This window comes from Dermochelys coriacea, chromosome 10, assembly GCF_009764565.3.
Source record: "Dermochelys coriacea isolate rDerCor1 chromosome 10, rDerCor1.pri.v4, whole genome shotgun sequence".
In the NCBI taxonomy this organism is placed as follows: domain Eukaryota; kingdom Metazoa; phylum Chordata; order Testudines; family Dermochelyidae; genus Dermochelys; species Dermochelys coriacea.
Genome location: NC_050077.1, coordinates 39,057,822 through 39,071,837, shown reverse-complemented (window position 1 = coordinate 39,071,837; position 14,016 = coordinate 39,057,822). Strand labels below are relative to the sequence as shown.

Genomic DNA, 14,016 nt, shown 5'->3' with positions numbered 1-14,016 from the left:
ACCAAACTAACTCTCCCACAAGACATGCGATGGAACTCAGTAGTGGACTCTTTTGAGAACTGGCCTAATCTGATGACAGTGTGTGAACACAATCATAAAAAAATAGCTGGCCTGGTCACAGCCAAAGTTCTCAACATGGGTCTTAAGAGAAATGTTGAACACATGCTGAGTGCCCTGATGCCTGTTTCTGTAGCCTTGAACAAAATGCAGGGAAACAGCTGTTTTATTCCTGATGCTGTTGAAATTTGGAAGGAACTGAGTGAGATCTTAAAAAAAGAAATATGCATGACAGAGTTCAATTACAAGCATTACAAAAACAAATGGGACAAGCACTATCTCCAGCTCATTTTCTTGCAAATATTCTCAATACTTGGTACCAGGGTCAAATCTTAACTGCTGAAGAAGAGGCTATTCCACCCCAAAATTCTCTACATTCACATTTGTGCATTCTGTAATATAGTTCTGGAATAACCCCCTTCCACCTGTGTTCCTGTTAAAAGGCAGCTCTCCCCAGACTTCTCTTTAGACACAAGTTCAGAAATTTACACTACCTGAGTTATAGAAAAGAGACCCTTGAGAAAGTCCCTTGGATCTACCAGCACCAGCACCTCATTTTCCTCTTCAGCCTTCACCAGGGGACTATCCTAGGGGAACAAAGACAACTTCTCATGGGATATGGGCAATCATTTTTCACTTTTTGAAACTGGGATGTGCTCAAAATGAAATAAAATTGGTGGGTTTCAGCCCAGTCATAACATCTGGAATGGAAAGAGGTAATGGCTGAAGTTAGAGCTGAAAAAGCCATATGGCTTGATTAAAAGGCAGATCACATAAATACAGAGCACTGAGGGTGCAGGGAACAGAGCAGGACAATTACAGAATCCATGAAGCTAGACAGAGATGTTGAAACTGGACTTGGCTGTGCTGCCGTCTATGTTACAGCATTACCTAATTCAGCTTATTGGAGACAACAGCCAGTTATTCACAGATGGAAGGCCCAGATCAAGGTGGGAAAGCAAGCAAAAGGTTCACACTACATCTGGATTGCACACCACATCACTGGGTCACAGCACCAGCCAGCTTTTCTCCCACAACATTTAATGGGTTACCCAGAGAACCAGTCATCCAAGTACAGGACTGACCTCAACTCACCAACCTGAAATCCTTGCAGTGGGACACAGGAAAGAATAATGCCACTGTACTGATCATTACATCTTATTGGCAAGGTTCCCCATCTCCTGCTATGGTGGCATTTGGTATCAGAGAGAAGGTAACTTCACACCCTAGGATTTCCATCAGCCTATGTTCAGAAACAGCCACAGGATTTTCTAAAGAGCTCAAAGGCTTCATTCAGCAGCAAGGGAGCCTGCAGCTGGCCCGTTCTGTCTTCCCTAGCAATGCAGTTCACCTCCTCAGCAGCCATCAAGAATGCTTCGCAAACACAGAATTTGTTTTAGAAATCTTTTTCTATATGAAACCTCTCCACAATCAATGACTCACTCTGACCTCCATCATGTTTGCTGCAGAGATTCATAGTCCATCCTGGATGTGTATGTGCTTGAGACAATGACACCCAGTTGCATGAAAGTCACTCACTTTGAAATAAACTATAGGACAATCAGACTCAACTCCATTCCCTGAACTAACAGTGGTCACACAGAATTCATATATCTGAGGCTGATGACCCCATAGCCCTGCCTAGAAAGGCTACTGAAAATGTCAGCACTAATAATTAATGCAATTCAAAACTCCTTTCCCACAGTATAGCTGTTGCCAGTTTAAATGTATAAGGCATATGAGGAGGCCCCTCAGGGAAGAGAGGACAAATTGGATTCAGATAATCACAGTACTGGAGAAATTGTTAGGAGTGTTTCTCCTCCAGGTTATGCTGCAGGGAACTTCCTGAGACTCAATGTAGTATTTACATTCCAAGGAACCAAAAGCCTCCATCAAAGCATCTGATCCAGGATCTTCTAGTAGACCTGAAGAGAGAGAGAGAACAGGCCAGACATCAGGGGAGGAAAGGAAGTGGTAATAAATAGCAACTAAAACCCACACAAAGAAGGGAAATGATTGATATAAAATCATGACTAATGTGGAGAAAGTAAATAAGGAAGTGTTATTTACTCCTCATAACACAAGAACTAGGGGTCACCAAACGAAATTAATAGGCAAAAAGTTTAAAACAAACAAAAGAAAGTATTTCTTCACACAACACACAGTCAACTTGTGGAATCCTTTGCCAGAGGATATTGTGAAGGCCAAGACTATAACGGAGTTCAAAAAAGAACTAGATAAATTCATGGAGGATAGGTCATCAATGGCTATTAGCCAGGATGGGCAGGGATGGTGTCCCTAGCCTCTGGTTTGCCAGAAGCTGGGAATGGGTGATGGGGGATGGATCACTTGATGATGACCTGTTCTGTTCATTCTCTCTAGGGAACCTGGGATTGGACACTGTCAGAAGGCAGGATACTGGGCTAGATGGACCTTTGGTCTGATCCAGTATGACTATTCTTATTATTTCAAGCCTGAATGCTGAATAGCAGGTCTCTGAATACAGCATGCTGCATGTCACCTGATTATCTCATAGAGAAATTTACAACACACTGTTAATTACAATCAGCACAAGTAGGGACACCAATACTTAATGTTGCCTTATTCTTTCCCTTAGAAGACCCGGTTTACAGTTTTTTATAACTTTGCCAATCTTAAATCATACAGAGATGAAAGTTTTCACATCTGGAGCCTGTCTCAGGCTGACTTTATATGGGAAGTTTCAGCAAAAATGGTTCAGCCATTTCCAAGAACAAGACTAGGGAAAAATACATTGTTATCCATATTAGAAATTTTCCTATAACCATTTTCAACGAGAAGCTCTTATGCCCCATCCTTCAGGACAGGGACTTGAAATTTGGTAGGAGGGCTACCCTAGGTGTCAGAGACATGCCTTTTGCTATTCCTGTGAAAATTCACCCAATTTGGCCACGTAATAAGCCTCCAAAAAAAGGTCACAATTAGTACATGCTCAGTAGAGACCTGTCTGAATTTGGCACGTAAGTATTTCCAAAGATTCCCTCTACCTTGAGCATTCTTCATCTCCTCACTGTTCCTACATGGCCACTGAGCTATGCATATGCCATCGCTGCAGAACAATTGAGCATGCTCCCTCCTTTGGCTGACCAGGACCTTCTCTGCAATTGCTGTGGGACACTGTGCCACAGGAACCAAGCCCTGTTTTTCCTGTGCCCTCAATGTTCTCTCTGTTGGCAGCCAGGCACCAAAGCGGAAGGGGAGGAAGCCACCTGATTCTAATGCAGAGAGGTGAGCAACAAGAAGGGTGGGGAGGACAGAGGCAGGAGCAGAGTAGGAGGGGAAGATAGGAGCATGGGGGATATTGGCCGAAGATGGGGTGAAACAGGCAGGAGCTGGGAGGAATAGCATCAGGGGAAGAAAGGGGCAGGAGCTGGAGAGAGTTGACAGAGAAAAGTTGGAGGAGACACAGGCAAAAGAGTTACCACTAAAGCAGAGCCCCTGAGGGCCACATCAGGTTTCCAAAACTGTATGGAGGGTCGGGTAGGGAAGGCTGTGCCTCCCCAAACAGCCTGGCCCCTTCCTCCTATCTGCCCCCTCCCACGTCCCGTTCCCTGTCTGCCCCCCTCAGAACCTTCGACCCATCCAAGCCCCCTGCTTCTTGTCCCCTGACCAGCCCCTTCCAGGATCCCCTGTCCCTATCCGCCCCCACGGGACCCCACCCCTTTCATAGATTGGTCAGAAGGGACCATTCTGATCATCTAGTCCGACCTCCTGCACAACGCAGGCCACAGAATCTCACCCACCCACTCCTACGAAAAACCTCACCTATGTCTGAGCTATTGAAGTCCTCAAATCGTGGTTTAAAGACTTCAAGGAGCAGAGAATCCTCCCTCAAGTGACCCGTGCCCCATGCTACAGAGGAAGGTGAAAAACCTCCAGGGCCTCTCCAATCTGCCCTGGAGGAAAATTCCTTCCCGACCCCAAATAGGGCGATCAGCTAAACCCTGAGCATATGGGCAAGATTCACCAGCCAGATACTACAGAAAATTCTTTCCTGGGTAACTCAGATCCCATCCATCTAATATCCCATCTCAGGGGATTAGGCCTATTTACCCTGAATATTTAAAAATCAATTAATTACCAAAATCACATTATCCCATCATACCATCTCCTCCATAACCTTATCGAGTAGAATCTTAAAGCCAGATAGATCTTTTGCCCCCACTGCTTCCCTTGGAAGGCTATTCCAAAACTTCACTCCTCTGATGGTTAGAAACCTTCATCTAATTTCAAGTCTAAACTTCCTGGTGGCCAGTTTATACCCATTTGTTCTTGTGTCCACATTGGTGCTGAGCTTAAATAATTCCTCTCCCTCTCCTGTGTTTATCCCTCTGATATATTTATAGAGAGCAATCATATCTCTCCTCAACCTTCTTTTAGTTAGGCTAACCAAGCCAAGCTCCTTAAGTCTCCTTTCATAAGACAAGTTTTCCATTCCTCGGATCATCCTAGTAGCCCTTCTCTGTACCTGCTCCAGTTTGAATTCATCCTTTTTAAACATGGGAGACCTGAACTGCACACAGTATTCTAGGTGAGGTCTCACCAGTGCCTTGTATAATGGTACTAAAACCTCCTTATCCCTACTGGAAATGCCTCTCCTGATGCATCCCAAAACCGCATTAGCTTTTTTCACAGCCATATCACATTGGCAGCTCATAGTCATCCTATGATCAACCAATACTCCAAGGTCCTTCTCCTCCTCCGTTACTTCTAATTGATGCGTCCCCAACTTGTAACTAAAATTCTTGTTATTAATCCCTAAATGCATAACCTTACACTTCTCACTATTAAATTTCATCCGATTACTATTACTCCAGTTTACAAGGTCATCCGGATCCTCCTGTATAATATCCCGATCCTTCTCTGAATTGGCAATACCTCCCAGCTTTGTATCATCTGCACACTCCCAATTTATTATTAGTTTATTAGCACACTCCCACTTTTTGTGCCAAGGTCAGTAATAAAAAGATTAAATAAGATTGGTCCCAAAACCAATCCCTGAGGAACTCCACTGGTAACCTCCCTCCAGCCTGACAGTTCGCCTTTCAGTAGGACCCGTTGCAGTCTCCCCTTTAACCAATTCCTTATCCACCTTTTCATGTTCATATTGATCCCCATCTTCTCCAATTTAACTAATAATTCCCCATGTGGCACGGTATCAAATCTGTTACTTTTTCAAAAAAGGAGATCAGGTTGGTTTGGCACGATCTACCTTTTGTAAAACCATGTTGTATTTTGTCCCATTTACCACTGACTTCAATGTCCTTAACTAATTTCTCCTTCAAAATTTTTTCCAGGACCTTACATACTACAGATGTCAAACTAACTGGCCTGTAGTTACCCGGATCACTTTTTTTTCCTTTCTTAAAAATAGGAACTATATTAGCAATTCTCCAATCATTCAGTACAACTCCTGAGTTTACAGATTCATTAAAAATTCTTGCTAATGGGCTTGCAATTTCATGTGCCAGTTCCTTTAATATTCTTGGATGAAGATTATCTAGTCCCCCCGATTTCGTCCCATTAAGCTGTTTGAGTTTCGCTTCTACCTCAGATATGGTAATATCTACCTCTATATCCTCATTCCCATTTGTCATGCTACCATTATCCCTAAGATCCTCTTCAGCCTTATTAAAGACTGAGGCAAAGTATTTGTTTAGATATTGGGCCATGCCCAGATTATCTTTAACCTCCACTCCATCCTCAGTGTTTAGTGGCCCCAGTTCTTCTTTCTTAGTTTTCTTATTTATATGATTATAGAACCTTTTACTATTGGTTTTAATTCCCTTTGCAAGGTCCAACTCGACTCGACTTTTAGCCTGTCTCACTTTATCCCTACATGTTCTGACCTCAATAAGGTAGCTTTCCTTGCTGATCCCTCCCATCTTCCACTCCCTGTATGCTTTCTGCTTCTTCTTAATCACCCCTCTAAGATGCTTGCTCATCCAGCTTGGTTTACAACTCCTGCCTATGAATTTTTTCCCCTTTCTTGGGATACAGGCTTCTGATAGCTTTTGCAGCTTTGATTTAAAGTAATCCCAGGCCTCCTCTACCTTTAGATCCATAAATTCTTCAATCCAATCCACTTCCCTAACTAATTTCCTTAATTTTTGAAAGTCAGCCCTTTTGAAATCAAAAACTCTAGTTGCAGATTTATTTTTGTTAATCCTTCCGTTCAGTTTGAACTGAATTAGCTCATGATCACTTGAGCCAAGATTATCCCCTACTACCATTTCTTCTATGAGGTCCTCGCTACTCACCAAAATTAAATCTAAAATGGCATCCCCTCTAGTCGGTTCAGCAACTACTTGATGAAGGAATCCATCAGCTATCGCATCTAGAAAAATCTGAGCCCTATTATTATTACTAGCACTGGTCCTCCAGTCTATATCTGGGAAGTTAAAGTCTCCCATGATCATGCAGTTTCCATTAGTATTTACTTTATTAAAAACATTAAAAAGGGCTCTATCCATATCCAAATTAGAGCCCGGAGGTCTATAGCACACCCCAAGCACTATCATAGGAGAGGCTCCACTAGTTATCTTCCCCAATGTAATTTTTGCCCAGATGGACTCTGTCTTATCCATTGCATTGCTTCTTATTTCTTTACATTCTACCTCATCATTGATACCTGATCATTCAATACCTGTAGTCCAGTCATGACTACTATTCCACCACATTTCTGTTATCCCTATAATATCTGGTTTCACTTTCTGTACCAGTAGTTCTAGTTCCTCCATTTTGTTACCTAGGCTCCTCACATTGGTGTACAACCCCCTTATCCAACCCCCCCTGCTCCCTGTCCAGTGACTGCTCCAACCCCATCCACACCCCCCACGACAGGCCCCCTGGGACTCCCACGCCTATCCAACCCCCCCGTTCCCTGTCCCTTACCGTCCCCCGCCAGAACCTCCGCCCCATCCAACCGCCCCCTGCTCCCTGTCCCCTGACTACCTCCCGGAACCCCCTGCCCATTATCCAACCCCCCCCCTTACCATGCTGCTCAGAGCAGCAGGACTGGCAACTGCCCCGCCTGGCTGAAGCCAACCACGCCGCTGTGCTACCCGGGAGGAGCTCGCAGCCCCACCGCCCAGAGTGCTGGTAGCACAGCAAGCTAAGGCTGTGGGGAATGGGGGACAGCAGGGGAGGGGCTGGGGGCTAGGCTCCCCGGCCCACGGTCCATAGTTTGCCCATCTCTGCACTAAAGCATAACCACTAGGGAACGCTCTCCTACAGAACATGGAACTAAATTTATTATTCCTAAATCTCACCATTCCTCTACTCTCCAGAAAATAGCTGTGAAACCCAATGGCAAAGTGGGTCTCCATCCTCCTCTACTTGCAAGTTCACACAGAATATACAGCCTTCTCCTGGTACCAGTTACTCTGTTATCTTAACTAGTAGAGCACTGCGCAGTGGATCTTAAACTCTGATGCTGATGATGTTGTGGGGAGTCAATATGGTTTACAGGATGGAATTTTTGTTTTTTTAATTTTTAAAAAAACTTAAGAATTTACATTTAAAACCCTCCATTCAAAGAATGTTAAAATTGCAAAGTGAAGCTCTCAAAAGCTAGGAAATGCTTGAATGTCAGTGCAACCTTAATTTGGCCCCTTGTGCTTATGTATTATGATAGTTACAATGATCACATCCAATTTGTTTCTCCTGAATCATGCTACATCTGCAAACCTTAACTCACAAAAGTTGCCCCACTCAACCTGACTAATATTGCAGTATTGAGCTCTGTATACATACCTACAGAAAATGAAATGCAGCCAATTCTGGGGTGGAGAATGGCAATTGGCACAACAATGATCAATACTGTGACAATTTGTAAAGCTAAAATAAGACAAGACTTTTTACTACTTAGAGAATAAACTTTACAACCAGGAAAGACAAAATTCTAGTAAGTAAGAAACAGGGACCAATCCTGCAAGGGCAGGAGGATGGGCACCTCATAAGTCATTGCCATCTCTATTTTCTATGATCCTATGTCCATAATGGCTCCACATTTTAATTCCCTGCCTCCCAAACAAGATAGCTTATTTAACCCTTTAAATGCTAATGCAAGTGGATGGACTTTGTTAAATCCTCATGACATGCTTCTAAAATAAGTATTACACCCAGGGAAACAGGCACCTGTAGAGCTCTCTGAATATACTGTGCACTGCTTGGTCTAAGATAACATTGCTGGAAACAGAAACTAGCTGAAGGGTACTACCCTCTCCTCTGAGATACTGGGAGCAGGACTGGGCCCAAAAGATGGTCTGGCCTGGCATGTCAGGAGTTAACATTTCCAGACAGAGAGTTATCCACAATTATCGTGGAAGTGTCCCCAGATGTGGACTCTAGAGAAGATATAACACAGGCAATCAGCTCTGAAACTCACATTTTCTTCCTTGTCTTTTTAATAGTCTGTGCCTAGTAATGGCCAGTTTTGGGGGAAAGAACATTAACTACTTACCCAGTAGCATAGAATCCCTATGCACTGAAACTAGATCAGAGTCACACTGCCTGATGGCCTGAGAGTTTAAAAATGCAGTCAAACTAACCTGAATTTATCTCTATCTTCTTGCTAATACAAGCACTACTTCAGCAAGACACACTTTGACAGTGTGTTTAGTTGTATGAACTTGAACAAGCTGTAACGCTTGAAAATTTAAACACCAAAACACACAAAAAAGTGAATTCCAGCAAAAGTGACATTAACGAAGAACCGATTATAATAATCTAATATTTTACCCTTTTACAGTGTCTTCCAGCTGACAATCTTAAAGTGTTTTACAAACATTAATTAACCCTTGCAGCCCCTGTCATGATGTAGGGAAGCATTATCATCCCCATTTTGCTCATTGAGAAATTAAGGCACAGAGAAGTTAAAGCTTCATTTTTCACAAGTGGCCATTGATTTTGGGTGCACATCTAAAGGCACTTTGGATGTGACTGTTACAAGTACTTAGCACCCATCACTCTAACGGGAGCTGGCTTTACTCATCACCTTGAAATGGTGTCTGAAGTTGGAGACCCCAAAATGAGGACAACCAAAATCAGTAGCTAACATTGACAAATGTGCCCATAAATTACTTACTTAAGGTCATCCAGCAAATTAATGGAAGACCTGGGAATAGAACTTGGAAGCCCTGGTCACCTAGTTTAACCATGAGATAGCACTGCCTCCCATTTTAAATTAATCTCCACCTTCATAGTAGAGGATAGTATTAGCACAGTGAGATCCCTAGAATAAATGCCAGGAGAAAAATCAAAACTAGTTCAGAGACTGCCTACCTAGGTCTATGCAGACAGTCATGTACTTCAGACACTGGTCTGGCCGAAGCAGCTTCAAGGCATCAGCAGCTTCCCTTCGCCTCTGTTTTTCTAGTGCCTCCTCTGCTTTTCTCCTCTCTTTTTCTGTCTTCTTGATTTCCCTTTTGAGTTTCCTTGGTTTTACTCTTGCTTGACATGCCTCTATTTTCTCTGACGTTCTCCTTCTCCTCCTTTTATTTGGGCTTGGAGAGGATGTAGTTACTTGCTGAGGAGAGGTTGGCAAAAGTAGCTCTTTAGACTCACTGACACACACAGCTTTTCAGCTCTTCTTGTGCAACATGATCACAAATGCCATGATCCAGTGTATCAGCAGCTGGGTGCATCAGGGTAACATTTCTGGTTTGACATGATTCAACATCACTGTCTGTGTCAGAATCTGAAATTTCCCAGGCAGCAGCTCTTTTGATAACTCTGTTGATTTTGCCATTGGATTGATTCTTTGAATTTTCCTCCATGGTTTTATTTTTCTCTTCAGCATTTCTAATTACCTAAAAGACTAACATTGTTTGCTTAGAAAATGCAGACACACTCAATATTCTGTACCAATTTCTAATATATAAATGCACTAAACTTATTTATTTTAAAAATATTTACCTAAGTGATACATTTTGTTTTGCTTAGGTTAGTTTTAATTAAAAATGAAGAAAAAAGGATTAATTAAAAACCTAAATTCCTCTCATAGGAAGTAAATCCTAGTTTATGACAAACAAGTGGCTCAGGGTATGCCTACACTACGAAATTAGGTCCAATTTATAGAAGTCGGTTTTTTAGAAATAGTTTTTATATAGTCGATTGTGTGTGTCTCCACACAAAATGCTCTAAGTGCATTAAGTGCATTAACTCGGCGGAGTGCTTCCAAAGTACTGAGGCTAGCGTCGACTTCCGGAGCGTTGCACTGTGGGTAGCTATCCCACAGTTCCCACAGTCTCCGCTGCCCATTGGAATTCTGGGTTGAGATCCCAATGCCTAATGGGGCAAAAACATTGTCGTGGGTGGTTCTGGGTACATGTCATCAGGCCCTCCCTCCCTCCGTTAAAGCAATGGCAGACAATCGTTTTGCGCCTTTTTTTCTGAGTTACCTGTGCAGATGCCATATTGCACCATCTTCTGGCAAGCAGCCAGGAGATGAGGATGGCTAGTAGTCCTACTGCACCGTCTGCTGCCAGCCAAAGATGTAAAATATAGATGGAATGGATCAAAACAAAAAATAGATTTCTGATTTCACAGAGGGAGGGAGGAGCAAATGAATAGAAAACAAATGTCATCAGATTTGTTTTCTATTCATTTGCTTCCCCCCTCCCTCCCTCCCTCTGTGAAATCAATGGCCGACAATCGTTTCGGTGAGGTCTGCTAGGGGTACCTTGAAAAGTTTAATCGAGATTCAGTCCTGCCTGGAATACCAGGAAGAGGGATAGATCAGTGGCTTGAGCATTGGCCTGCTAAACCCAGGATTTTGATTTCAATTCTTGAGGGGGCCATTCTATGTGACAGTTGTTTTTGTTTTTCCTTGATGTAAAGCCACCCCCTTCATTGATTTTAATTCCCTGTAAGCCAACCCGGTAAGCCATGTCGTCACTCGCCCTCCCTCAGTCAGAGCAATGGCAGACAATTGTTCCGCACCTTTTTTCCGTGCAGACGCCATACCACGGCAAGTATGGAGCCCGCTCAGATCACTTTGGCAATTAGGAGCACAGTTAAACACTACGCACATTATCCAGCAGTATATGCAGCACCAGAACCTGCCAAAGCGAAACTGGGCGAGTAGACGACATCAGTGCGGTGCCGAGAGTGATGAGTACATGGAAACAGACTTCTCTCAAAGCACGAGCCCTGGCAATGTGGCTATCATGGTAGTAATGGGGCAGGTTCATGCCGTGGAACGCTGATTCTGGGCCTGAGAAACAAGCACAGACTGGTGAGACCACATAGTGTTGAAGGTCTGGGACGATGCCCAGTGATTCTGAAACTTTTGCATGCATAAGGGCACTTTCATGGAACTTTGTGACTTGCTTTCCCCTGCCCTGAAACACCAGAATACCAAGATGAGAGCAGCCCTCACAGTTCACAAGCGAGTGGAAATAGCCCTGTGGAAGCTTGCAACGCCAGACAGCTACCGGTCAGTCGGGAATCAATTTGGAGTGGGCAAATCTACTGGGGGGAGTGCTGTGATGCAAGTAGCCAACGCAATCAAAGATCTGCTGATATCAAGGGGAGTGAGTCTGGGAAATGTGCAGGTCATAGTGAATGGCTTTGCTGCAATGGGATTCCCTAACTGTGGTGGGGCCATAGACGGAACCCATATCCCTATCTTGGCACTGGAGCACCAAGCTGGCAAGTACATAAACCGCAAGGGATACTTTTCAATAGTGCTGCAAGCACTGGTGGATCACAAGGGACGTTTCACCAACATCAATATGGGATGGCTGGAAAAGATACATGACGCTCGCATCTTCAGGAACTCTGGTCTGTTTCAAAAGCTGCAGGAAGGGACTTTATTCCCAGACCAGAAAATAACCGTTGGGGATGTTCAAATGCCTATAGTTATCCTTGGGGACCCAGCCTACCCCGTAGTGCCATGGCTCATGAAGCCATACACAGGCAGTCTGGAAAGTAGTCAGAAACTGTTCAACTACAGGCTGAACAAGTGCAGAATAGTGGTAGAATGTGCATTTGGATGTTTAAAAGCACGCTGGCGCAGTTTACTGACTCGCTTAGACCTCAGTGAAACAAATATTCCCATTGTTATTACTGCTTGCTGTGCGCTCCCCAATATCTGTGAGAGTGAGGGAGAAACGTTTATGGCAGGGTGGGAGGTTGAGGCAAATCGCCTGGCTGCTGGTTACGCGCAGGCAGACACCAGGGCAGTTAGAAGAGTACAGGAGGGTGCAGTGCGCATCAGAGAAGCTTTGAAATCCAGTTTCATGACTGGCCAGGCTGCAGTGTGAAAGTCCTGTTTGTTTCTCCTTGATGAAACTCCCCCCTCTCCCCCGCCGCGTCTTGGTTCACTCTACTTCCCTGTAAGCTAACCACCCTCCCCTCCCCCCTTCAATCACTGCTTGCAGAGGCAATAAAATCATTGTTGCTTCACATTCATGTATTCTTGATTAATTCATCACACAAATAGGGGGATAACTGCCAAGGTAGCCCGAGAGGGGTGGTGGAGGAGGAAAGCACTAGGTGGGATCATGGAGGAGGGAAGGACAAGGCCACATAGCACCTTAAAACTTTAAAACTTATTGAATGCCAGCCTTCTGTTACTTGGGCAATCCTCTGGGGTGGAGTGGCTGGGTGGCCAGAGGCCCCCACACTGCGTTTTTGGGCATCTGGGTGAGAAGGCTATGGAACTTGGGGAGGAGGGCGGTTGGTTACAAAGGGGCTGTAGGGGTGGTCTATGCTCCAGCTGCCTTTCCTGCAGCTCAACCATACGTTGGAACATATTAGTTTGATCCTCCAGCAGCCTCAGCATTGAATCCTGCCTCCTCTCATCATGCCACATATCAGCTTCAGCCCTCTCTTCAGCCCAACACTTACTCTCTTCAGCCCGCCACCTCTCCTCCCGGTCATTTTGTGCTTTTCTGCACTCTGACATTGTCTGCCTCCATGCATTCGTCTGTGCTCTGTCAGTGTGGGAGGACAGCATGAGGTCAGAGAACATTTCATCGTGAGTGCGTTTTTTTCGCCTTCTAATCTTCGCTAGCCTCTGGGAAGGAGAAGATCCTGTGATCCTTGAAACACATGCAGCTGGTGGAGGAAAAAAAAGGGACAGTGGTATTTAAAAAAAGACACATTTTATAGAACAATGGGTACACTTTTTCACGGTAAACCTTGCTGTTAACATTACATACATAGCACATGTGCTTTCATTACAAGGTCGCATTTTGCCTCCCCCCACTGTGTGGCTAGCCCCTCCCTCCTCCCCATGGCTAACAGCGGGGATCATTTCTGTTCAGCCACAAACAGCCCAGCAGAAACAGGCACCTCTGAATGTTCCCTTAAGAAAAGCACCCTATTTCAACCAGGTGACCATGAATGATATCACTCTCCTGAGGATAACACAGAGAGATAAAGAATGGATGTTGTTTGAATGTCAGGAAACATATGCTGTAATGCTTTGTTCTGCAACGATTCCCGACTACATGCTACTGGCCTGGCGTAGTAAAGTGTCCTACCATGGTGGACGGAATAAGGCTGCCCTCCCCAGAAACCTTTTGCAAAGGCTTTGGGAGTACATCCAGGAGAGCTTTATGGAGATGTCCCTGGAGGATTTCCACTCCACCCCAGACACGTTAACAGACTTCTCCGGTAGCTGTACTGGCCGCGAATGCCAGGGCAAATTAATCATTAAACACGCTTGCTTTTAAACCATGTATACTATTTAAAAAGGTACATTCACCAGAGGGCCCTTTTCCACCTGGCGGGTCTGGGAGGCAGCCTTGGGTAAGTTCGGGAGGTATTGGCTCCAGGTCCAGGGTGAGAAACAGTTCCTGGCTGTTGGGAAAATGGTTTCTCTGCTTGCTTGCTGTGAGCTATTTACAACCTCATCATCATCATCTTCCTCATCCCCAAAACCTGCTTCTGTGTTGCCTCCCTCTCCAT

The 14,016-nt window shown here is 44.4% G+C and overlaps 1 long non-coding RNA gene across 1 annotated transcript; it reads right to left on the bottom strand.

Annotated features, from left to right (window-relative positions):
• Positions 1 to 890: 890 nt before the first annotated feature.
• Positions 891 to 10,256, bottom strand: LOC119862028. Its single transcript, XR_005295122.2, has 2 exons — positions 9,382 to 10,256; positions 891 to 1,982 (listed from the first exon to the last, which is right to left on the bottom strand). It is a non-coding gene; the product is annotated as an uncharacterized LOC119862028 (long non-coding RNA).
• Positions 10,257 to 14,016: the final 3,760 nt, after the last annotated feature.